The sequence below is a fragment of the Protopterus annectens genome, chromosome 14.part0, assembly GCF_019279795.1.
Source record: "Protopterus annectens isolate FY-2018-M chromosome 14.part0, PAN1.0, whole genome shotgun sequence".
NCBI lineage: Eukaryota > Metazoa > Chordata > Ceratodontiformes > Protopteridae > Protopterus > Protopterus annectens.
Genome location: NC_056748.1, coordinates 847,000,704 through 847,025,263, shown reverse-complemented (window position 1 = coordinate 847,025,263; position 24,560 = coordinate 847,000,704). Strand labels below are relative to the sequence as shown.

Sequence of the window (24,560 nt, the reverse complement as noted above, 5' to 3'; positions counted from 1 at the left end):
CTAGACTGCATTGTGCTCAGCAGGGTATAAATGCCCTGACACGAGTTATCCCATACGGATGAAAATAGACCTTTAAATGACATCTGACTGCTTCACTCCTGTGGCAGCAATGAAACGGTGTACAAACATTTTTGATATTCAGACAGAAGGATAAAGTCAAAGCGGCACAGCTGCAGCCTAAATAATAATTAAGACTGGATCTTTTAATGACTGCTATTAATATTACATTTACTAACATCTGAGGGCTACTAAGCTGATTATGGAAAAGGAAACAAATGTAATCATGTAAGATACTGTCTTCTGAATATGGGAAATACCATGCCCAAAGTCAACAATATATCGTATGGCACATGCAAGAACAAGTTTGAAGTCAGACTCTGACCTCATGTCTGGGCTATCTGACTTCTGTTGCCATGAATTCTAAAGTTCTGTGCCTACTACTTGTAGACCTCCATCTACACTGATAACTGTGACTAGTTTATGATGCAGTGTAATATGAAATATGAATATTTCCTTTCATTTTTATTATTTCACTTATTTATTTTGGTAGGTGGGTTTAGGTGAAAGTTACAGCTCACAAATGTCTCTGCCCCATATTACATTCTCCTGTATATATATATATATATATATATGTATATATATATATATATATATATATATATATATATATATATATATCTATATACACTCTTCTCATCTGATCCCATACTTTACTTTCCCCCATTGCTACTTGGTTGACCAGAGCAGACTGAATTTTTTTCAGGGATTGCTACTACTTTTGTTTTTAAAAACAACTGGTGAATTCAAACCTAAAAATTATATTATGTAAAGTATTAGTTGCCTCTATATGTGATAAACTGTGTTTGCAATTTTATTTTATCATGCTTTGCTATCTCCCAGTGTGCCAATGGCGTCCTCTTTTACCCATTTTTTGTTTGCATTCTTGCACTTCATTCCCAGTACTTCTATCCCCCTTCTATTTAGCCTGTCTACTCCATTTTGTTTGTCAGCTGTTATTAGACCTCATAGATCTTCATGAAGAAATTCTTCCACATATATCTCTCAACTTCTTTGCTCAAGAATTCTAGTCAAACCCAAGAATAATGCAGGACAAAGGCCTAAAATCAGGGAGAATTTTTAAATGCTACTCTAATTCATGTAAAACTTATAGAAGAGCAGGTTTTGCATTGTAATTTTTTTTGAATAGCAATGAGCATAATTCTCTAATGTCTGGTGGTGTAAACCTTAGCAAGAGATGATTGTCACTGCGGAAGTGACACCCTGACCCCATGTGCAAAATGGGAAAAGGGTTATGAGGATGGATAGATGGTGTTAGAAGCTGACTGTAATTCTCTGCAATTTATTTATTTAAATTTTATGATGACACAATTATGTGTGGTAAAATCATAGATGTTCTGTGAAATCAGGCACTTGTAAGAGGCATGTTTCTGCACCAAATGTCTAAGTGTTGCTTCTGCTCTCGCTTGTGTCACCCATCATAGTTTTGGTGTGTTTGTTATACATACCTCTCAATTGTACACATTTTCGCAGAATGTCCAGATTTTTGCCTCATATTTTTGTTCTGTATTTCATAAAATTGTGGTTTTCTGGAAAATTACTGGCAAATAACTAAAGATTTAAGTTAGAAAATAATGACAGTCGTACCCTTCAGAACATTCATGCTAAAGCAAAACATGTTATTCTATCAACTTTCTAACACTGTAAGATTAATATTTAAAAAATGTCCCTATTTTTGGGCCTTTGTCCCACTTTTTGTATGGCTTTGTCCAGATTGCATGCTCTAAGATGTTGAGAGGTATGTTGTTATCTCTTGCATACATGACAGAGTCGCTATTTTGAAGGGGATGGCTCACAAAAAGCTGCAATAGTGGCTGGATCAAATGAAGCACAAACCCTTTTTAAGGCCATCACCACTGTAGTGGGAATGTGTGACTGCCACAGTCATAGCTTTCTTTGATGGTCAGCAACTAAGGTTCACATTCGTAGTCTTCCTGGATTCTCTTATTAAATGATATCACCAGACAGGTTAAGTTTACTACTTCCCTTCATATTTTATAATGTTTTTTTTTTCTTTGTCATTTGTTCAGTTTAGGCATTAATGGTCACATACAAATGCCTTTACTGAGATGTAATGGGCTGTGTGGAGGGTTGTGATATTAAGAATTATATATGACCCCCATTAATATTCCAAAATGTACACGCTGATTGGCCAGTATACCCGCTGTAAATCCCACAATATAGAGACGGAAAAAGGTGTGTGTCCAAAACTTTTTTTTTTTAATAAAAAAAAAAAAAAAACAGAGCAACGTAGACTTTCTTTTCTCCATTGCTTCCTTTTCAAAGCATTGATGTACTGGCTATGTGTGGGATTGCACTCCCATACGCATGTGCAGTACATCAACACAAGGAAGCAATGTACCACCACCGGAAGAAAAGTAATGTGCCATTATACAAAAGACATTATTTAAGAAAAGTATTTTTTCTTAAATAATGTAATTGTATAATAGCAATAACTGACTGTGTGGTTGTGGTATATTGAAGATTTACCCACAATTGGCTTTATTTAATCACTCCTGCGTCACCCTCATGATTAAACCATGCTAACCGTGGGTAAATCTTCAATATACCACACCATATCATCAATTATTTCTGAAATAAACATTGTATGGTGCAATTAGAAGTTTGTGAGCAATGTTTTTACTTCATTACTGGATGACCTGAGATGCTCTGCTGTTGTCATAACTCTACATCGCTAATTTTCATTTCAGTTTTATTTAGTTAATTGGATAGATCGCCTGCACTGTGAGGCCCTTTGTTGAACAGCACTGCAGTATGTGCTTTTTTAAACAGCACTTACTGCTTGCAAATTACTTGTAAATTTGTGGCTTTTGCATTTTAACCATTTTTTTCTGAAATGGCTAAAGAATCTAAGGATGTATTTAAGCTCAAGGGCATTGATTTCCTCACTCAATGGGTGTTAATAAGCAAAGATGTTTGTCTTGATTCTACACAAGACCCCCCCCCCCCCCCCGAAACACTAAGTGGGTACATGAAGCGTTTTGTTTTAATTTTACTGGCTGTTGATACAACAATGTCTTCTGTGACTGCATTTATGTTATTTCCTTTTTGCATATGAAATTCCTTTTCACCATTCTGAGTTTTGAAACTACCAGAGAATGCATTTGGTAAGGTGTTAAGCATATTCTGTGGTTTGGAGATAACTATTCATTTTTGAATAATTGCAGTCCAGATGTTTCCACTGATGTTTCTGAAGTATTTATAGCTATCTTTGATTTTGATCTTGACCTCCAATACCATATTATTTTCATCATATTTTCTAGAAGATTTGGCAATGTTTATTAGCATATTTTGCAGTTTGTTTAACTTAAACTTGTTCTGCAGGTCAGGAAGTTCCTCTTCTTCCTCAATATACATTGTTGATTTTGTAGTGTCATCATAACAATTTATTTTGAGATGTACCCGTATGTAAGTGCTGAATAGAGATATGTTTAAAAATAGAATCTTCTTCTTCTTCTTCTTTCGGCTTTTCCCGGTTAGGGGTCACCACAGCAGATCACCTGTCCTCTCATGATTGGCAGTGGAGTTTTACAGTGTCGAGTTGCTAGCCTGGCGCCCAACCTTCCACAGAAGGTACACACACACACACACACACACACACACACACACACACACACACACACACACACATACACACACACACACACACACACACACACACACACACACACACACACACACACACTCTCTCTCTCTCACACCTACGGCCAATTTAGAGTGTCCAATCCACCTGCAGCATATCTTTGGGATGTGGGAGGAAACCGGAGTACCCGGAGGAAACCCACGCGACCACAGGGAGGACATGCAGACTCCACACAGAAAGCGCCCCAGCCATGGATCGAACCAGAGAACCTCTTGTTTAAAAATAGAATAATAAATTACCTTAAATACATTGCTTATAATGTATGCTTAAATAAGGGGCATTGTGACATGCACCACGACTTGCTGTGGTAATAAACTAGTTTATTTAAGTTTTATTTTCAAATCCTAAATCTAATATGGTGGATTTAGTACTGAGGGTACTGACTTCTACTGTTAGTTTGTTAACAACAACATCATGACTACTGTGTGTAGGAAGTGAGCAGAGACCTGAGGTATAGTAGGGTCTATATTATATCATCGAACACTTAAAAAAGTGAACGCTGATTGATCGACCTAATTTAAGCTAAAGCTTACAATCTCGAACTGTCAGATCAGCGATTTTTTTCCCAGGGAAAAAAATAGCTGATCCAGAACACATACACACAACACAAGCACACCAAGCAAACAGAGATCCACACACATACACCTAAAATCTGATACCTAACCCTACACTAAACTATGCACAAACCACTAACTACCCACTTACCTTAACCAAAACCCTAACCCTAAGGTCCGTCACTATCGCACACTCACCTCACCCGCTCCCTAACGCTAACTCACTTAAATCCGCCCTAACCCTCATGTCCACTCAATCGCACACACACCTAACCCGAGCCTAACCCTAACTCACCTAAATCACCCTAACACTCACATCCACACAATCGCACACTTACCTGAATCCGACCGGTAACTTTCCACCATAACACTGAAAATACCGAAGCAACAGAAACGGACAACCGAATTCTTTCCCTAGGAAAAAAATTGAGTTTCTGCTGCTTCGATATTTTGCAGTTTTGCGAAAATAAGTTAGATCAATCAGCGTTCGCTTTTTTAAGCGTTCGAGGATATAATATAGACCCGTATAATAGCACTCTCTCTCAAGGAAGTTGCTATCCATAAGTGAGTCTTGATGATCAGCTCCATGCTGTTTTTGTTAGCAGGCAATATCAAAAACTGAGTAAAGTTTTTATTGGAGCAGTTATCCATCCAGCCATTTTAGGGAAGTGTTACACCCCACACATATACACTGCTATCAAACTACCCTTAATTTCTCAATCTATACTTAAATTTATAGGCCTTCTTGCTCTTTTGTTGACAAGAGTATGATACACTATCTTCTTGTATGGATATTGCAAGTATTACAAAGCTGATTTGTGATGGTAGTAATTAAACCCTTAAGTGCCTCTACTGTAGTTTGATTACGAGAGTGCACTTGAAAAATACTGGTGCATTTCCTCCTTATCTGTTGGATCTACATCAGTCAAAAAATTATATTTCAGGTTATAAAATGTGTAAACAATTATAAAATACATACTGCATGCTATGAATGATTAACTGAACATGACGTCTTACTCAGTATGACAAACACAAAACTCCAGAAGAGGTTGTCATTCAGTCTGCAACTCTGATTGTGAAGCCTATATACCAGAACAAACCAGTCAGTCAACTAAAGTTTAAAACAAATCAAACTTAAAGTCTGTTTTATGTTCAGTAGAAGCTGATACCATATTCTAGCAGCCCTTATTAATACAAAATCCAAGCTGTAGTCAAACATTTTTCAAAATTAAATGACAGCAAACGACTTCTTGCAGCATTCCAATTCCACAAAAAGGAAACAGCTCTGTAGTCACAAGCAATTTGTCTCTTAGGCATTTATATGCTGTTATTAAGTCCTTGCTGATAAACCTAAATGGCACAGTGTGAACTTTCATAATTTCTTGGCTTTATAAGTAAGGAACAGTAGACAAATTTTAGATTTTTTTTTCATAAATTATTTCCCAAACTCTTTCTAGCTTGTTGATGCTAAACACTCTATATATACAAAGCTGGTGCAATATTTCAAATGAGGTTGCATAGACAATTTTTACAAAGTAACCATGGCAGTAGGGTGCCTAGAAGATACAGCAATCAAAATGTCTGTAATAATACAAACACATCTAGCTATTAAACTTGCATTGTCGTCAATTGAAGACTTGTCATAAGTCATTACACCCAGATTATTTATTGATCTGGAATGCCTCAAAAGATTATAATGAATGGATATGAATATGATCATTTATTTGTGACAAAATGCATAAAATTGCACTTTCTAGTGTTAGATTTAATACTGACTTCATTATGTAACAAAATAGATAAAACCTGGTCTTAATGTTGTTACCAGCATTAAGCAAGTTTTAAAGATGAAAAGAAACAGGCTTTAATCATTTTATTAAATTATACAATTGTTTAAATTACTGCTGCCTGATAATTTTTGGTATTATATTGATGCTGTGTAGATGTATTTATATTATGCATTGATAAAGAGCTAAACTCAAAAAATGTTGCCTGTTATATATGGATTTGTTGTCTAGTAGATCTTATCTCTTCTTTCGTACATTTTGGATTATTTTCACTAGCCAAAATAAACAGACTTTCAAGTAGTCACCGATGTATCTTTTGCTTAACCACACAACTTATAGGCATACTTATCTGGAGTCATCAGCAAACTTAGTAACCCAGTACTAACTGACTGCGGACACTGCTGAACTGAATAAATTAAGCAGATTCTGGAGGAATATCTTTGAACAATTCTAGAACTAGAAAATTAATTAGTTGTTTCTAAGCTAATAATGGTGATTACAGCAAACAATGAAAGAGTTTGAATAATAGAAAAATGAAGAAAATAATTGAAAGCCTTGGTTAGATCAAGATAGATAATAACTAATATAGCCAAACGTTAATAAGGCCTTCTTATATCAAGCTTCTACAGTTAACAGAAGTTACAAAAATATAAAACCTAGAACAGTGCTTTCAAATGCTTTCCCAATGCTACTTGTTAGACTTATGGGCATATGATTTACTGGAAACATATCGAGAAGAAAAACGTTTCTGAAAAAAGAATGATAAAACAAGGAATATCAGATTCGCTAATCTTAACGGGGGAAAAAAAGAAAGAAAGTGGTCAGATCAGCTGGGCCATCTGCAAAGTCATGATTAATCTTGTTAGCAGCAATCCTTGGAGTAACTAATAAATAGCAACTATTAAAAATGTTGTTGACAATTCAGAGGTGCATCAACTGTCAGTAATTACTGGAGCAGCATGGCTCAAGGACACCCTGTGGCAGTTGTTCTTAAGATGGTCTTTTAGGTGTTTCAGTCCTTCATATTATCAGATGTAAAACTAACCAACTGTACTCCTACACCCTTTTTTATGTTTTGTCTGTTTCACCAAAATGAGCTTTGGAACGCATATAACTTTCCATGTGCTAAGCAGTGAAAAATGTCCTAAAATGTGTCAATAATGTTTTGTCTTACTAAAGAGCTACTAAAATAACTGTCCAAGTAGAAAGATTCATGTTTTACTATTCCTTTGCAGTTTTATGGGAACAAAGTTATTAACAATTTAATTTATTTGATTATAGAATATACTGTAGCAGTCTTGGATACTAATATTTGTTGTATCAGTTTCCCAGTTCCAAGTGGTGACTTGTGTTATCACAGAGCAATCAGTACCATAGAATAACTCATGGCATGGGGTAGCGCAGTCATTTTACCTGTGAATGCTAAACTGATCTGAAGTTCTGTCATCAGGTTGAATATAATGATCGCATACGTTTAATTAATTACTAATTCAGAAAACATGTAGCATGATTCCTAATGGGATGCATCACAGATTTTCTAAAAAGAAATGAAGATTCACACTGTCTAGGATGTCTTAAAAACTGGTATGCAAACCATTAAGTTAACTGTGAGCAACTTAGATCACTAGCAACAATAATTGTAACAATAATCATGGTTTAAACAAGATCTAGGTGATGTAATAAAAGTAACTAAATGGTATGAATTTAATCTTGGGCTCCTAGAAAAATCTCATAACAGAAAAAGCTTTCGTAACCTTGAATATTTCATCCTCAGGATTTTTATTAACTATTGATGCACTAAGATTACCCAGAATACAGAGAGAGAAAAAAAACACCACTAAGCAAATCTAACTGAAAGTTGTAGAAACATATAGCTGTGGATGAGGGTAAGGTGGTCCACACAGCCTATCTGGACGTCAACAAGGCCTTCGACACCATTCCCCATTCTGGAATCATAGATAAACTTACTAAGCTGGGCATAAATCCCTACATCACTAAATGGATTGCCAACTGACTTACTGACACAGTCCATACTGTAAAAGCAGCCGACTCCAAATCTAGCTCCAGACAAGTGACAAGTGGAGTACCTCAGGGTTCAGTCCTGGACCACTCTTGTTTGGCATCTACTTCTCTGAAGTACAGGCCAACACTAAGGGACTCTGGCTAACAAAATTTGCAGATGACTGCAAACTGGGAGCTATTATTGAATCCCCAAATGATGTAGATATTCTACAAAAGGGCCTTACAGAAACAGACGCTTGGTGCCAGAGCCATGGGCTCAAGCTTAATGCCAAGAAATGTATAGTTATTCCCTCTGGGAAAAAAACATGTACCCATGAATTACCACATAGGTGGCAGTACACAAAACAGCGAAAGTGTGATGAGAGACTTTTGGACACAAGTGGATAGTGGTCTCACCTTCGATAACCACATCGCCACAACATTCAGGAAATCCTTCTTTGTGGCACACCTCATCACTAAGGGCTTTTCATCCAGAAAAAAGGCGGTCATTGTCCCACTGTACTCATCCCTCATTAGATCCATTATAGTGTACAATGCCCCATTTGGTATGTACCTCACAAGACATCTGCAAAAGCTGGAAAGGTGGCAGAAATACCTCACTAAAAGAATCACAGACCTAAAGCAGATGACCTATGCTAACCGTCTAAAAACTCCAGCTATACTCTGTGACATATCGTCTACTCAGAGGCAATCTCTGTTTAACATACAAGGCCATGTCAAACTCTGAGCTGTTGGACATGCTCCACTTAAGGAAATCTCAATCCTTCAGAGCCACACACTCCATGAATCTAAACCTTGTCATCACAATGAACAAAACATGCTGGAGGGATAGGTTCCTGACCCAGAGACTCCCCATACTCTGGAATATACTGCCCATACATGTCAAGAAGAGTGCCTCCTTGGCTCTGTTCAAAAGGAACCTTGATGATTTGATGGGAGATAGGAAATTCACCCCAGGGATCACATCAGTCGCCCTGCTAGACAGGGGTCCAGGGAAGTAGATATTGTGGGAAGAAATATCCAGGGAATTGTTATGGCTAGGCTTGTATAACTCCTAGGGCTGATAGCCTAGTACCAACCTATGAACCTATGAACCAAGTAAAATAAACTGTCAGTTGTTTGAACAGAACCATGTTTCAGTAATTTCAGAAGGACTTATTCTGATATTGGGTTATCATATATTTTATTGTGAAACACATTAAACTCACATGGGATACTTTCCCCTTGGTGTTTCTAAAATATTATTTCAAAATATTCATCAAAGCAAATCATAATATCTTATCACCCTGTGTCCTAGATGTATTAAGCTTCCCCACATATAGGCAGATTAACATCCATAAGTATGAATAACATCTTAACTTATAGTTCAACAAAAATGCCTGTTTTAACTTGAAAAGATCCAAGACAGAAAATGTGGGAATGTCAGAAAAGATCAGTGTTAAACCTTTTTCAGTGCAAACTTCAATTATTTATTTAGCACCAATAAATTGAATTACTGCTGTTAACTCTTGCCAAATCATTAAAAACGACAAGGATTTATCATGCCATATTTTACTGTTAGTGTGCTCAAAAAGAAACTAATCCCTTCAGCATCACCATCTTAGCATCTCTAGACTCAATGCACTGGTTCTAAATCTATTAACATGCCAAACACTTTCTTATGCTGAAGATTTGGGAGTGCCCTATTACTACACTTCTTTAATGGTCATAAATACATTCATGCACATATTTCAAGCACGGGCATTAATGCCCTTCTAGCCTGCCAATATACTAAAACACTTGTTCCCATAGGTACTTGCTTTAATGTAATTTGGTAGTCTGTTCCATGCATCAGCTGCTCTCTCTCAGAGAACCAGTTAGTGCACTTCTCATTCCTCTAGAATATTCTACACAGATTGTCTGATGATTCTCTAGTACTTTTTGATAACCCCACACATTCCCAGAGGTAGTTGTCTCCAAATGCCCTATATACCTGAATAAGATGTCCTCTTTGATATCTATAAGAGACACTCTACAATTTCAGATATCTTAGTCTTTCACAATAACTTAAATATTCACATCCATGGATGCTCATGGTATATATTTGCTGTACTCTGTACAGTTTATTCATGATTATTTTCTTATAAGGTTTCTATATTGTTATTCCATACTCAAGTTTGGGTCTAATGTAGCTAACAATAACTTTATCATTTCTGATTTCCTAGACTTTATAAATCTTTTTATATGACCAATTGGTTATAGAAACTCAAAGCTGGACCTACCCACATACAATAGGTCCTTAAATAAATCTACAGTTTCAATCACTATGTGCTACATTAAATCTACCCCTTAAAATGTATGTCTCCTAAATCTCATGCACTTAGTTTTTGATGTATTTATCAGCATATTATTCTCCTGTGCCCAAATGGTCAATTTAGTCAAGTTCTTTTGCAGACATGCCTTATTTGTAACACATGTAATCAGTTCACCCAATTTCAGGTCATCTGCATATAGACCGTAGAACACCTCAGATGAAAACTTTAGGTCTGAAAGATACAATCTAAACAAGTAAGGTTCCAGGACAGAGCTCTGTGGGACACCCCAAATATAACCAACAATTTCACCTATCCAACTGCTAACAATTCTAGAACTAGAAAATTAATTAGTCGTTTCTAAGCTAATAATGGTGATTACAGCAAACAATGAAAGAGTTTGAATAATAGAAAAATGAAGAAAATAATTGAAAGCCTTGGTTAGATCAAGATAGATGATAACTAATATAGCCAAACGTTAATAAGGCCTTCTTATATCAAGCTTCTACAGTTAACAGAAGTTACAAAAATATAAAACCTAGAACAGTGCTTTCAAATGCTTTCCCAATGCTACTTGTTAGACTTATGGGCATATGATTTACTGGAAACATATCGAGAAGAAAAACGTTTCTGAAAAAAGAATGACAAAACAAGGAATATCAGATTCGCTAATCTTAACGGGGGGAAAATAAAGAAAGAAAGTGGTCAGACCAGCTGGGCCATCTGCAAAGTCATGATTAATCTTGTTAGCAGCAATCCTTGGAGTAACTAATAAATAGCAACTATTAAAAATGTTGTTGACAATTCAGAGGTGCATCAACTGTCAGTAATTACTGGAGCAGCATGGCTCAAGGACACCCTGTGGCAGTTGTTCTTAAGATGGTCTTTTAGGTGTTTCAGTCCTTCATATTATCAGATGTAAAACTAACCAACTGTACTCCTACACCCTCTTTTATGTTTTGTCTGTTTCACCAAAATGAGCTTTGGAACACATATAACTGTCCATGTGCTAAGCAGTGAAAAATGTCCTAAAATGTGTCAATGATGTTTTGTCTTACTAAAGAGCTACTAAAATAACTGTCCAAGCAGAAAGATTCATGTTTGAAACATGCAATGTCCTATTGGTAAGCCATGCAGCTATCCATCTTATCAAGAGTAAATTCATACCTAGCTTGGTCTAATGTATTGATCAGTGTTTTGTGTATGAGCCTGTTACATGCTAAAGTTAAATCTATATAAATTACATTACAGCACAATTTTTCATTCATAGCTGTTATTATATTGTTATAGAACATCATGTTACAGGTGGCAGTAGAGCTTGTTTTAAACATCTGCATGCCGATATATGATTTCAAGTCCCATCCTGTCCAGTTCTGACAATAACATATTCAATAATGCATTCTCCTTTATATTTCCACAACATGAAAGTGGACTTAAGAGTCTGTATGACTCTGGGTTTGTCCAACTCCCCTTTCTCTTAAAGACAGTTTTAATAAGTGCATGTCTCCAATTTTGAGGAATCTCCCCATATTTATATGAACAGGTAAATAGATATAATGGTAGTGTAAGTTTTTGCTGAAGTGTTCTCAGGTCATTGTTACTAATTTTGTCTCCTCCCTGTGCTTTGTTTGGATCCAGTTTGCTCAGTTCTTTTTCAATATAATCTAATTTGATTCCAGTATCTGAGGTTACCTGGATGTCACTAGGACAATTTATCACCCCCTTTGTGGAGCCAAACTGTTTTACATAAGATTTTGTAAATATATCTATACTCTGTTGTGTCTGAGAATAAATTTTAGAATTTACACACAGTTTATTAATTTTTATTTCTTTACCCCTTCCACATCGTATTTATCTATGAAAACGTTTCCTATTATGCTTAATATCTTTATATACATTTTCATCAATTATTTCTGGATCTGTCTCACACTGTGCTTAATTTGTTTGTCCATCTTGCGTATTTCAGTTTTCAAAGTTGTAGTTCCGACCTCTCTACCATTTCTTATATTTTTTGTCTCTCACCTTAATCGGGTATCTTGTTCTTATGGGAGTACACACTGACATTGTATACCTACAATCCTGATTTTACACATTTTTTGATTTTTTGCACTCAAACAATTTCTCTTTCAGAACTTTCCACATTCCATCTGCAGTTTTTTCACTGAACAACTCACTCCAGTTAATTTTACATGGGGACTGTTTTGCTTCCATATAATCTTTAATTAATCTTCTGTGCATTGGTTTAGATTTCAGTTTGGCAGAATTATATAGCAACAAATTAACCTTTATAACCCTGTGATTACTGCACATCCATGGTGGTAAAACTTGACTTGAAGTAACAGTAATATCTTTATGAACACAGACCATGTCTAGCCCACATTTGCACTTGTCCCCCCTTTCCTGTAACTAGTTTAGTCCAGATACAGATTCTTAATTTTAGCACTTGAATTTGCTTATTCATGATCGGCACTTGTTCAGAACTTGTTGTAAGCACTAAATAAGCTACTAATTACTACAGCACTCCACCTGCCTCATTACCTAAAGAAAAACAGTTTTTGTGCTTACTTTCCTCACTTGATTAGAGAAAAACAGTTCTTATACTTACTTTCCTCACTTGTCTAGAGAAAAATATTTTTTTATTCAGGCATGTCCAAGGGTCAGCTCCCAGTGTTCTCTCCTATCTATCTGATGAATCTGGGCATCTTGAGGCAATGTAGAAATTGCCTCATGTACACAGACAACCCTCTCCTCCTACCACCCAACACTACAGCCTGTGAGAGATGCACTTATCTAGCCAAAATGGAGGTAAAGCTCTCTCCAACCAAGACTGAACTTGACAGTCAAGAGGAGAAGGTAAAGGGGCATGGCCAAGGATGAACACAGGATAGCAGCAGATTTCTTCAGCTCTACCAACATAACTACACTGACAGGAAATAATTACTTTAAAATTCAACTAATGTAATAATTTTCTTTCTAAATACGTTTGGAGTATCAGTATCTTGAATAATATCTAAAAAAGAAAGAAAATTTAAATAATTTTCCTGTCAGAAATCTTCTTGGAAATTTCTCTTTCATCACCTCTGTTCAGAATGAGTTCCAGTAAGGCTAACAGTCAGGATTCCAGCATCAAGAAAGAGCTTCAGTCTTTACTATCAACTATTCAGCAACTAACAACTAAAATGGACAGACTGGATGTTAAAATTGATAACTTTATAGAAAAAAAAACACAAAACAAATGGATTTGTTACATCAAGACTTACAACATCAGAAAGCTCAGATTACAGGTATAGAAGAGACTCTTAATGATATGGACAACAGAATTCAGGAAGAAGACATTAACATTGAATTTTTACTGAAACAGAACACACACCTTCAATCCAAACTAGATGACCTGGAAAACAGATCCAGATGCAATAATATAAGGATTTTTGGACTTCCAGAAAATATAGAAGGTAACAACATTACTTCCTTTTTAAATACTTGGCTTCCCAAAACTTTAGATCTGTCAGAAGCATTTTCTTTTGGTATTGAAAGAGCCCATAGGTCTTTATCTAATTCTAATACAAATAAAAAGTATCCTAGATCAGTTATTGTAAGATTTTTATCATCTTATGACAAGGAGATGGTATTAAAATCTGCATGGCTAAAGCACCTATAAAAATTAATGAGGCAACTGTCTGTTTTTACAATGACTATTCTTCCTTGGTAATAACTAAAAGAAAAGTTTTTTTGCCATTAATAAGAGAGCTTAAGAAAACACAGTTCAAAACTCATCTTCTATTTCCCTCCAAACTAAAAATATTTTTACCAGATGGCCCTAGAATTTTTGAAGACTTAGACTCTGCTTTGCTGTATATTAAAAAAAATAAAATATTAGATAAAATAGAAGATATGGAATGGGCATTCCTTCGCTAAAGAGGATGGCAACAGGAACTTCTTGGAAGACTTCAGAGAAGCAAAAAAGACTAAAAAACAAATGACATGTTCTATATTTCTTTGACCTCTTTAATTACAGTTACTACATTTTCAAGAAAGCCACAAATATCTTAAGGATTTATTCAAAGTTACCTTTTTTGTGTGCAATGAACTGTTTTGGTTTTATAAATAATCAAACTCTCTGAGGAACAAATAACCTGCTATGAATCAACTTGTTTCTCTTTGTGATAAAGAGACCTAAGGTTAGTAATTTGATGCATTTCCTTTCTCTTCTTGTTTTAAATAATGCCATTCTCTCTAAACTATACATTTAATGAGGGGTGGGGGAGGGCAGGGAGAGAGATTTGATGAAAAATATGGAATAAGGGAAAAAAAATAACTTATTAGTTCTTTAAAATTATTTATGCTGTTTAAATACTGTTGCTAATTATTATACCATGACTCAATTACTTATACATGATTTCAAATAATATGTCATGATATAATTGCAAATAATTAGAACTAAAGTAGTTGTAAGTAATATGTCTCATGTTCTACTTTATTAAAACAAACAGCAAGTAATATATCTTTGTAGATACTTTTTGTAGGTCCCTTTTTTTTTTTTTTTTCTTTTCTTTCTTTCTTCTTCTCTCTCTCTCTTATATATACAGTTATATGCTTCTGATAATACTGATATATGTATGTAATAAGATCTGTATGAAAAAATGAAATGGGGCATATAAAAATAAGTTGTATTTGTGTTAAACAACTGCAGGCTTGGATTCACTGTCATAGAGACTACAATGACTTGTAAAATACTTCGAGATGGTTTTGCACTGTTTAGATTCATTTGTATTACAAAATGAATGTCAGTCACTTGCTTTTACTAAAATTCCCACCAGAATGTTATGGGAGACAATCTGGGATGTGGGTTTCCTCGTGAATAGTGTCCTCGAGTCGTTTTAAAAGCTTCAACACTCAGAATACACGCAGAGACGCTGAAAGCAGTCATTTTGAACTTTGACCCCTGATTTCACACTGACACATTGCAGATTCAAGAAGTAAACTGTTTCAGGAAGTAGAACTGCTGTAAATGCGACTTTGTGATGAAAAACGAACTTTATAACACCTAAATGTGAGTTTTTCTTTATAATAACTTACTTATTTAAGATGTAATTTATAAAATATAAAAGTTATAATGATTTTAAATGACTTAGTATGCCATAGTAAACAAGTGAGATATTTTAGAACGCATAGAAGGTAAAACACATGTACACTTGTTTTTGAAAGCTTATATGACTGCAGCACTTTAATGTATATAAATGCTTATGATTTAAACATATGTAATGTTATAAATCATTTGCCTTGACTAACAGACAAGCACATGCATCATTGTGATTATATTTAAGAAAAAAATGTCATGTGACATATTTTAAAGCTGCAGTTCAGATATATAAAATACAGATGGCTTTCATCACAATGATTTATATATAACTAGGAATCAACATTGCTGTGCAGTATGATCTTTTAACTTATGCATGAGAATAAATATTTTATTTAATTGGCAATAATAAATATGAGAAGGAAGCTTTTGGTGCAAGTAATTTAATGTTTTAAAAGCTTTTAACTGCATTACTATGGCAGAAAGTGGGAATACCCTAATATAAGTAATGTCTGAACCATAATAGCCTAAGATAATATATGTTATTGAATTCAAATGAACATAAACATATAATAAGAACTTATTCTTACAAACTTTTAATAAACTACCATATGGATATTCCCTTTTTCTCTCTCTCTCTCTCTCTCTCTCTCTTCTTTGCTCCCATTATCAAGATTGTTAGAATGCTATTTTGATTATGAATGTATCATACAGAAGAGATGTACATAGTAATATGAGTTGTTTTTAAATGTTTTTATATGTTTATATGAAACTGTTATATAAATTGTTTAGCTTTGTTATAATAGATAATCAAATTAAATGAGGTTAACTTTAGTTAATAATAGTTAGTATCGAATTAATTTGGTGGCAGCTGCGGTACTGCTGCTTAGGATAGGGGGATAACTTGAGTGGTATTAGCTACTCGAAGTTGGAGTTTTCAACTCCAGGCTGGGTGCAATGTTTAATCCAAGCATTATTTTCACCTGATTATTGTTGTATGTATATAGTTCTGACATCCACATTACATTTTATAAACTCATTGTCACTACAACTAAAAGTGAAACTTACACAAAATTCCATAAGATTTTCATTAAATACAGCTATAATTAATGGAACACCTAAAGGAGGAGATAAAATAACACTTATTTTGTTAATTGTTATTCTGATTATATGTTTTATATGTTTATAAAAGCTAAATGATATCTCTAAAAGGAATTTCTTTAAACATTAATGGATTGAATAACCCATGTAAAAGGGCAAGTTTAAAGAGATATATTAATTTGCATAGAGCCAACTTAATATTCCTTCAAGAAACACATCTCCTGAAAAAGGATATAGATACATTAGCCACTAATAAATATACAGTCTTGGTTAGTTCAGAACACACACAGAAAAAAAGAGGAGTGGCTATCTTATGGAATAAAAATATGCCCATACCTAAAACTATTAAGTCTTATAAAGATGATAAAGGAATGTTTTGTATGGTTACAATACAGATTAATGGGAAAGTATATACATTAATCAATGTATATTGGATACCAGGAATTGGCATTAACACAGTGAAACACCATCTCAATAAGATTATATCATTTTCTATAGGAGATATTATTTTAGCAGGTGACTTTAATTGTATCCTACATGAAAAAGATACTACTACTTTAGGAAAAAGGAAAATTACATCTAATGCAAAACATTTAAAGGATTTTATTAATTCATATCATTTGAATGATATTAATAATCAGATAGATTCTAAATCATTACCATGCACTTTTTTTTCTAACAGATATAAAACTTATTCAAGAATAGATAGAGTCTTTATTTCTAACCAAATGGTAACAGACTTAATTAATTCCAAAATCATTTTGTGTCCTATATCAGATCATAATTCAATTGTCTTTGAATTTATGGTAAAGAGTACTTATAATGTCCAGATCAAAAGAATACCAGCATACTTAACTCAACTAAAAGACTATAAAGATTATATAATTACAGAGGTGCAACATTTCTTAGACTTAAACACTACACCTGATGTCTCCATTGTTTACATTTGGGATGCTTTAAAATCATATTTATATGGACAAAGTATCAGATGGTATAATAATAAAAGGAAATCTTGGGACAAGGAATTACTAGATATTCAAAGCAAATTAGACTCATACAAACATAATAATAAAAAAAAAAATATTATGGACAAAAAAGTCATTGAGGAAATAAATAAATTAAATGAGAAATACAAAGAAATTTTAACCCATAAAGTCAAAATAACATTAGAGAAATATAAGTTTTTGTCTTACTCAATAAGTCCCAAATACTTACATAGACTTAAAAATAAAACAAAAAGGCTGAATAAACAAAATCATATCAAAGAAATTTTCTCTCCAGGGAAAAAGAAGAATGTTTCTAGTTTACCAGAAATATTAGATGAATTTAGAAATCACTTTCATAAAATTAATCACAATAACATTAACATGGATCCTAAAGATAAAATAAATAAATTTATAACTACAAACATGAACAAAAAACTTAATAAACAACAGACTAAACTAATAGATAAAAATATTTCATATACAAAGGTTATTACACAAATAAACAAACTTAAATCAAACAAAGCATCAGGTAATGATGGTATTATACCAGAGATTTATAAAATTCTTCCTAAAACTACTTACTCATTAATACATAGGGTTTTCATTTTAGCTCAAAATGAGTTAACAACTCCCCCATCCTGGAAATACACATTTATTTCACCAATTTTAAAACCCAATAAAGACCCAACCAGATGCACTTCATATAGACCTATTTCATTACTTAATGTTGACTATAAAATGTTTATGAGTATTTTTGATGATAGATTAAAGACAATCATACCAGGTATAATAGATATAGATCAGACAGGCTTTATTATAAATAGAAATACTTTTGATAATATAAGGAGAACTTTAACGTTAATTGATTATGCAAACAGGAAAAAGAAAGATTTAACACTTATTAGTCTTGATATAAGCTCAGCATTTGATTCAGTAAGTTGGGACTACTTGTTTATCTTACTGAAGTGCACTAATTTCTCTGATGCATTCGTAAATCTAATTGAGCATCTATATAAAGGAGCATTGGCTTACATTAAGATAGGAATATATGTCTCACAAAAAATACCCATATTAAAAGGTACAAAACAAGGGTGTCCACTCTCTCCACTATTATTTACTTTAATAATGGAACCTTGGGCTAATTTGATTAGAAACAGTACTGATATAGAAGGATTTGATATAGATGAAAATACAATATCTAAAATTCAACTTTTTACAGATGATGTACTAATTACGTCAGCAGGAACTAACTCTTATATGCAGTCCTTATTTGATAAAATGATGGATTTTAAAAATATCTCTGGTTTGATATTTAATGAAGAAAAATCTAAAATATTACCAATATACACACAAAAAAATGTCCTCACTAATGATTTTCACAAATATATACCCAACTCAGGTCAGATAACTTACTTAGGTACAATATTAACTAAAGATATTAAATCTATTATACATAATAATTATAGTAACTGTCTTCATAATATACAAAATCTTTTCAATAGCTGGAACAATATGTTTTTTACCATGGAAGAGAGACTCACAATTATTAAAATGATAATATTCCCTAAGATATTATACTTAATACAATCAATAATACTCCCACCTACAAAAATAATTATTAAGAAATTGAATTCACTAATGTTAAATTTCTTATGGGCACCTAATAGACCTAGGATTGCATTAAAGAAGCATACTAATAGTTGGTCTCAAGGGGGCATTTCACTTCCAGACTTTAATTTATATACTATCTCTTCTATTATAAAAGTTATTACTTTGTTAATAGATAAGTCATATGTTGCAAAATGGAAAGATTATTGGGAACTAATTAGCATTCACTTCATGAAAATCTCTTTAATACATAAAAATACTATTGTAAATAACCCCATGTTATGGTTACTAAAAGAATTTTGTACTTCATCTATTACACCAAAATATATAGCTAGTTACCCATTAAACATTATTATTAGTTAATGTAATTTTATATTTATGCATCCTAAGTATCTTCTTCTTCTTTCGGCTTTTTCCCGGTCAGGGATCGCCACAGCGGATCACCTTGTCCGCACATTGAATGGCAGTGGAGTTTCACGGTGTCGAGTTGCCAGCCCGGTGCCCAACCTTCCACAGAAGGCACACTCACACGCACACCTAGGGCCAATTTAGAATGTCCAATCCACCTGCAGCATGTCTTTGGGATGTGGGAGGAAACCGGAGCACCCGGAGGAAACCCACGACCACAGGAGGACATGCAGACTCCGCACAGAAGGCACCCCAGCCGGGGATCGAACCGGAGAACCTCTTGCTGTGAGGCGGCAATGCTAACCACTGCACCACCGTGGCCGCCCTTTATGCATCCTAAGTATAAGGAATGGAATTTTATCCTATTCCCTATAATGTATACACAAGGTATTCTTTTATCAACCACCTCTGAAAGAACTCTTTTAGTCACAGAGAATGATTTAAAGTATTGGTATCAGTTGCTGTCTGACAGTAAAGTAAAAAATTTAGAATTCTTAAAGCAAGAATTTGATTTGAGAGAAACATGTTGGTTAGAAATTCAGACTTTTAGACAACATCTTATTAATAAACTTGATTTAATGTCTTTAACAGTTAAAGAATCTGTCCCAATTCTGATTGATTACTTGATATTAAATTTACAACATAGGGTTTCTGATAAAGGTAAGCTCTCACACATACATAAAATTATTAGAGAAGAAACTCATTACAGTTCAGATACCTATTGGAATTATTTAATTTCCATTAATGGTGAATCACCAAAACAACAAGATAAACAATATATATTGGAATCTGCTTATAAAACTACTTCTTCCATTAATTGGAGACATTTTACTTGGAAATTTTTACATAGATCTTTCTATACACCTTTAATGATGAATAAAATAAGTAATAAAGACAACTTATGTAAGAGATGTAATGTAGAAATAAATGCTGACTGGGCACATATGTTTTATGACTGTATAAAATTGAAGGAATATTGGATGTTAATCAATGATTTTTTGCAGGCTCTTTTCACAGATAATTTCATTGTCTATAAATCACTTATATTATTTAACACTCCTGTTCCTATAAGTGTTAAAAAAGTTAAACTTCCCTTATTATGGTCTATTCTAGCAGTGGCTAGGAAAGTAATAACCAGAAATTGGATTTCAGATACTCCTCCTTCATTCATTGAATTTAAAAATGTTATGACTGAAGTGTGTCATATGGAATTGATGACAATAAAGTCAAGAACTACTAGAAAAATGTCTTACTATATTATATGGGATACTTTACAAAACCTGTTAAAAAAATCTTAGTTTCATTAGTAAGACATTACAGTTTAATCAATTGATTTGATTTGTAGTGGATGTCTCTGTAAATACTTTGGTTATTTTATTAAATGTTATAACTATTTACATTTTAATTGCTTGTATAAGATTGTTATGATATTTATTTTGTATGTTAAAAACAATAAACTTGTTTTAAAAAAACAAAAGAGGAGAAGGTAAACACTTGCACCACACCACACTCATCACATAGTCTCACTAACTCTACACCACCAAAATCCACACATAGAAACACAGAAACATTCACGGAGGCTATCAATAATAATCTGCTCAAGCAATAGAGACCTCCAAAGCAGAAATGCAAGCAACCTCCACCCCCCCCAACACAACCCAAATGACACATAGCCCACAGAATCAGTGTGCCACTCAACCACAGCCAATAAGGCAAAACAACGTACCCAACACACTAGTCATAGGTGACGCTATAGTCAGGCACACTGATGTCCCACTCACCAGGCTAAACAAGGAGAAGGTTAATGTCAGCTGCCTATCGGGTGCCAGGATCCGCCACATAACCCATGCACTCAGGTCACTCAACAACAAGTACTTTCCACTCCACAACAAGTACAAATATGACTCTGTGATTGTCCATGTTGGTGTGAATGACCTGAGACATACCTCCCTGGACTACATGAAAAGAGACATGGAAGAGGTCTCCGATCTTGTTGCCTAGGCAGGTATGACCCTAGCCCTGAGTAGCATTCTGCCATCACCCAGAATGATAACGCAGTACAAGGGCAAAATGATTGACTTCAACAATTGGCTAAGCTTCTGGTGTCATTCTAAAGGGATCCAGTATCTGTCTGCCTAGGATGACATGGTCGACAGACCACGATGCTTTGCCAGAGATGGCCTGCACCTGTCAACCCTGGGATTCCAGATACTGGCTAAGATTCTTGCCACCCCTATAGTGCTTTTTTTAGGCAAGGTTCAAATGACAAATTCACCACCATAACAGAAACAGGCAAGCAAAAACTGAGGGTGATGCTACTAAATGCTAGAAGTCTAAATCTCAAAATGCACTCACTCGAGGCACTCCTTAAAATGGAGAACATCTATATCTGTGCAGTGACTAAGACCTGGTTCAAGGCTCCAGAGAGCACCCCTGCACTACCAGGCTATAACTCATACCACACTTTTCGGCCATGTAATCTGGACCGGAACACCAAAGGTGGAGGTGTGTCCATATTCATTAAGGATATCCACACCTCCAGGCTAGATGCTCAGCATAATGCATCCGAGGTTATCCAAGTGCAACTAACTCTGGGAAAAACCACAATCCAAATTGTAGCTTGCTACAGATCCCCCACCATGCCCCAGGATTCCCACTCCTCTTTTCTTGATGTACTGGAAAATATTAGGGTTCAACCAAACACCCTAATAATGGGCGATTTTAACTACCCCACCATTAACTGGGAAAACTACTCATGTACCAACTCCTTTGCTCAATGTTTTCTGGAATTCATAAACTCCAATGCCCTGGATCAGCTTATCCATACCCCCACCAGGGGCAACAATATCCTAGATCTAGTCATTACCAACATGAATGACCGGTGTTCCACACCTGAATCAACGCCTCATTGGTCCGATCCGACCATAAGCTAATCACCCTAGATATCCACATCCTGCACCCCCCCCCCCCCATTAAGGAAACTATGGTAAAAAACTTCTCCAAAGCCAACTTCATGCTTCTTAAGACAGAAGTGGTGAACTTCATGACACCCATGCAGATGGACAATACAGTTACGACTACTGAATCCTACAAAATTGCACTTTATAAGCACTTACACGAGTGCATGGATCATGCTATCCCAAACAGAACCAAGACGCTAGCCTCCAAAAAAAGAAAGCCAATCTGGTTTTCCCCTGCCATAAACAAACTGTACAACAGAAGGAAGATACTGTTGCAAAAGAGCATAAAATTCCATGAGTGTAGGAGCTCCCTGGTCAGCCTCAGTAAGAAGCTGCGATCCCTGATAAAATCCTCCAAAGCTAATTACAAAAACAATATCACCACGGATTCTAAAGACAACCACAAAGCATTCTATAGCTATATGAATAATCTCAATGGCAACACTCAGATCTGCTCTGAGTTACAGCACAATGACACTAAATATACAGACCCATCTGATATTGCCAACATCCTGGCAGATAGGTTCAGTGCTAACTTTACCCCCTCTCACCCCCTAAAGGGCCCATCTCTATACTGGAAGAATGCAAAATTTCTGTAATCAAGGCTGCACAGGTAAAAAAAACACACTCTCCAAAGCAAAGAACACAGCATCCATGGGACCAGACAACATTCCAGGCTGCGTTCTACACAAACTGCAGAACAAACTGGCACCCCACCTAAGTACCATGTCCAATCATAGCTTCACTTCAGGCTTTGTGCCTGCTGAATGGCGCACAGTGATGGTTATCCCACTCCACAAGGAGAGAGCCACCATGGACCCTGGGAACTACCACCCCATTACCTGATGAGCCTGCTCTGCAAGGCCATGGAACGTATCATCATGGAACTTATAAACAAAGACATTGGTAATCTCCAAACTCTGGACCCCACCCAGTTCAGGTTTGTTAAAAGCAGATCATGTCTCCTAAAACTGATAGACTTCTTTGAAGCAGTCACCAAAGCCGTAGACGAGGGTAAGGTGGTTCACACAGCCTATCTAGATCTTGTCAAGGCTTTCGACACCATCTCCCACTCTGGAATTATAGATAAACTCACTAAACTTTGTATAAATCCCTATGTCACAAGGTTTGTTGCCAACTGACTCACTGACAGAACCCAGACTGTGAAAGTAGCAGACTCCAAATCCGACTTCAGACCAGTGACAAGTGGAGTACCAGAGGGTTCAGCCCTGGGTCGTCTCCTGTTTGGTATCTACTTTTCTGAAGTACAGGCTAATACAGAAGGTCCTTGCAAACTAGGAGCCATAATAAAAACTCCTAACGATGTGGACATCCTACAAAAGGGCCTCACTGAGACAAATGCCTGGCGTCAAAGCCATGGCCTCAAGCTGAATGCCAAAAAGTGCATTGTCATTCCCTTTGGTAAAAACTCTGTACCCATGAACTACAACATAGACAGTAGTATACTTAAGACTGAAAGTGTGATAAGAGACCTTGGGATACAGGTGGACAGTAGTCTCTCCTTTGATAATCACATCACCACAGTAGTCAGGAAATCCTTCTACATGGCACACCTCATCACAAAAGGTTTCTCATCCAGAAAAAAAAGAGGTCATTGTTCCCCTCTACTCATCACTCATTAGACCCATTATAGAGTTCAACGCCCCTTTTGGTATGTACCTCACAAAACATCTACAACAACTGGAAAGGCCGCAGAAATACCTCACAAAGAGGATTACTGGCCTCAAACAGATGCCCTACGCAGACTGTCTCAAAATACTCCAGCTTTACTCCGTCACATATCGCCTACTCAGAGGTGATCTCTGCCTAACATACAAAGCTATGTCAAACCCAGAGATGTTGGACATTCTCCACTTAAAGAAATCCCAATCCCTCCGAGCTACACGCTCTAGGGACCTACACCTTGTCACCACAATAAACAGAACATGCCAGAGGGATAGATTCCTGTCCCAGAGACTTCCCATACTCTGGAATAAACTACCTATCTATCAAACAAAGCTCCTCAT

General features: G+C 35.3%; 1 protein-coding gene across 3 annotated transcripts in view; it reads right to left on the bottom strand.

Annotated features, from left to right (window-relative positions):
- GRID1 (glutamate ionotropic receptor delta type subunit 1) overlaps window positions 1-24,560 on the bottom strand; it is a 2,576,795-nt gene that overhangs the window by 105,621 nt on the left and 2,446,614 nt on the right. The gene's annotated exons all lie outside the window — the stretch shown is intronic.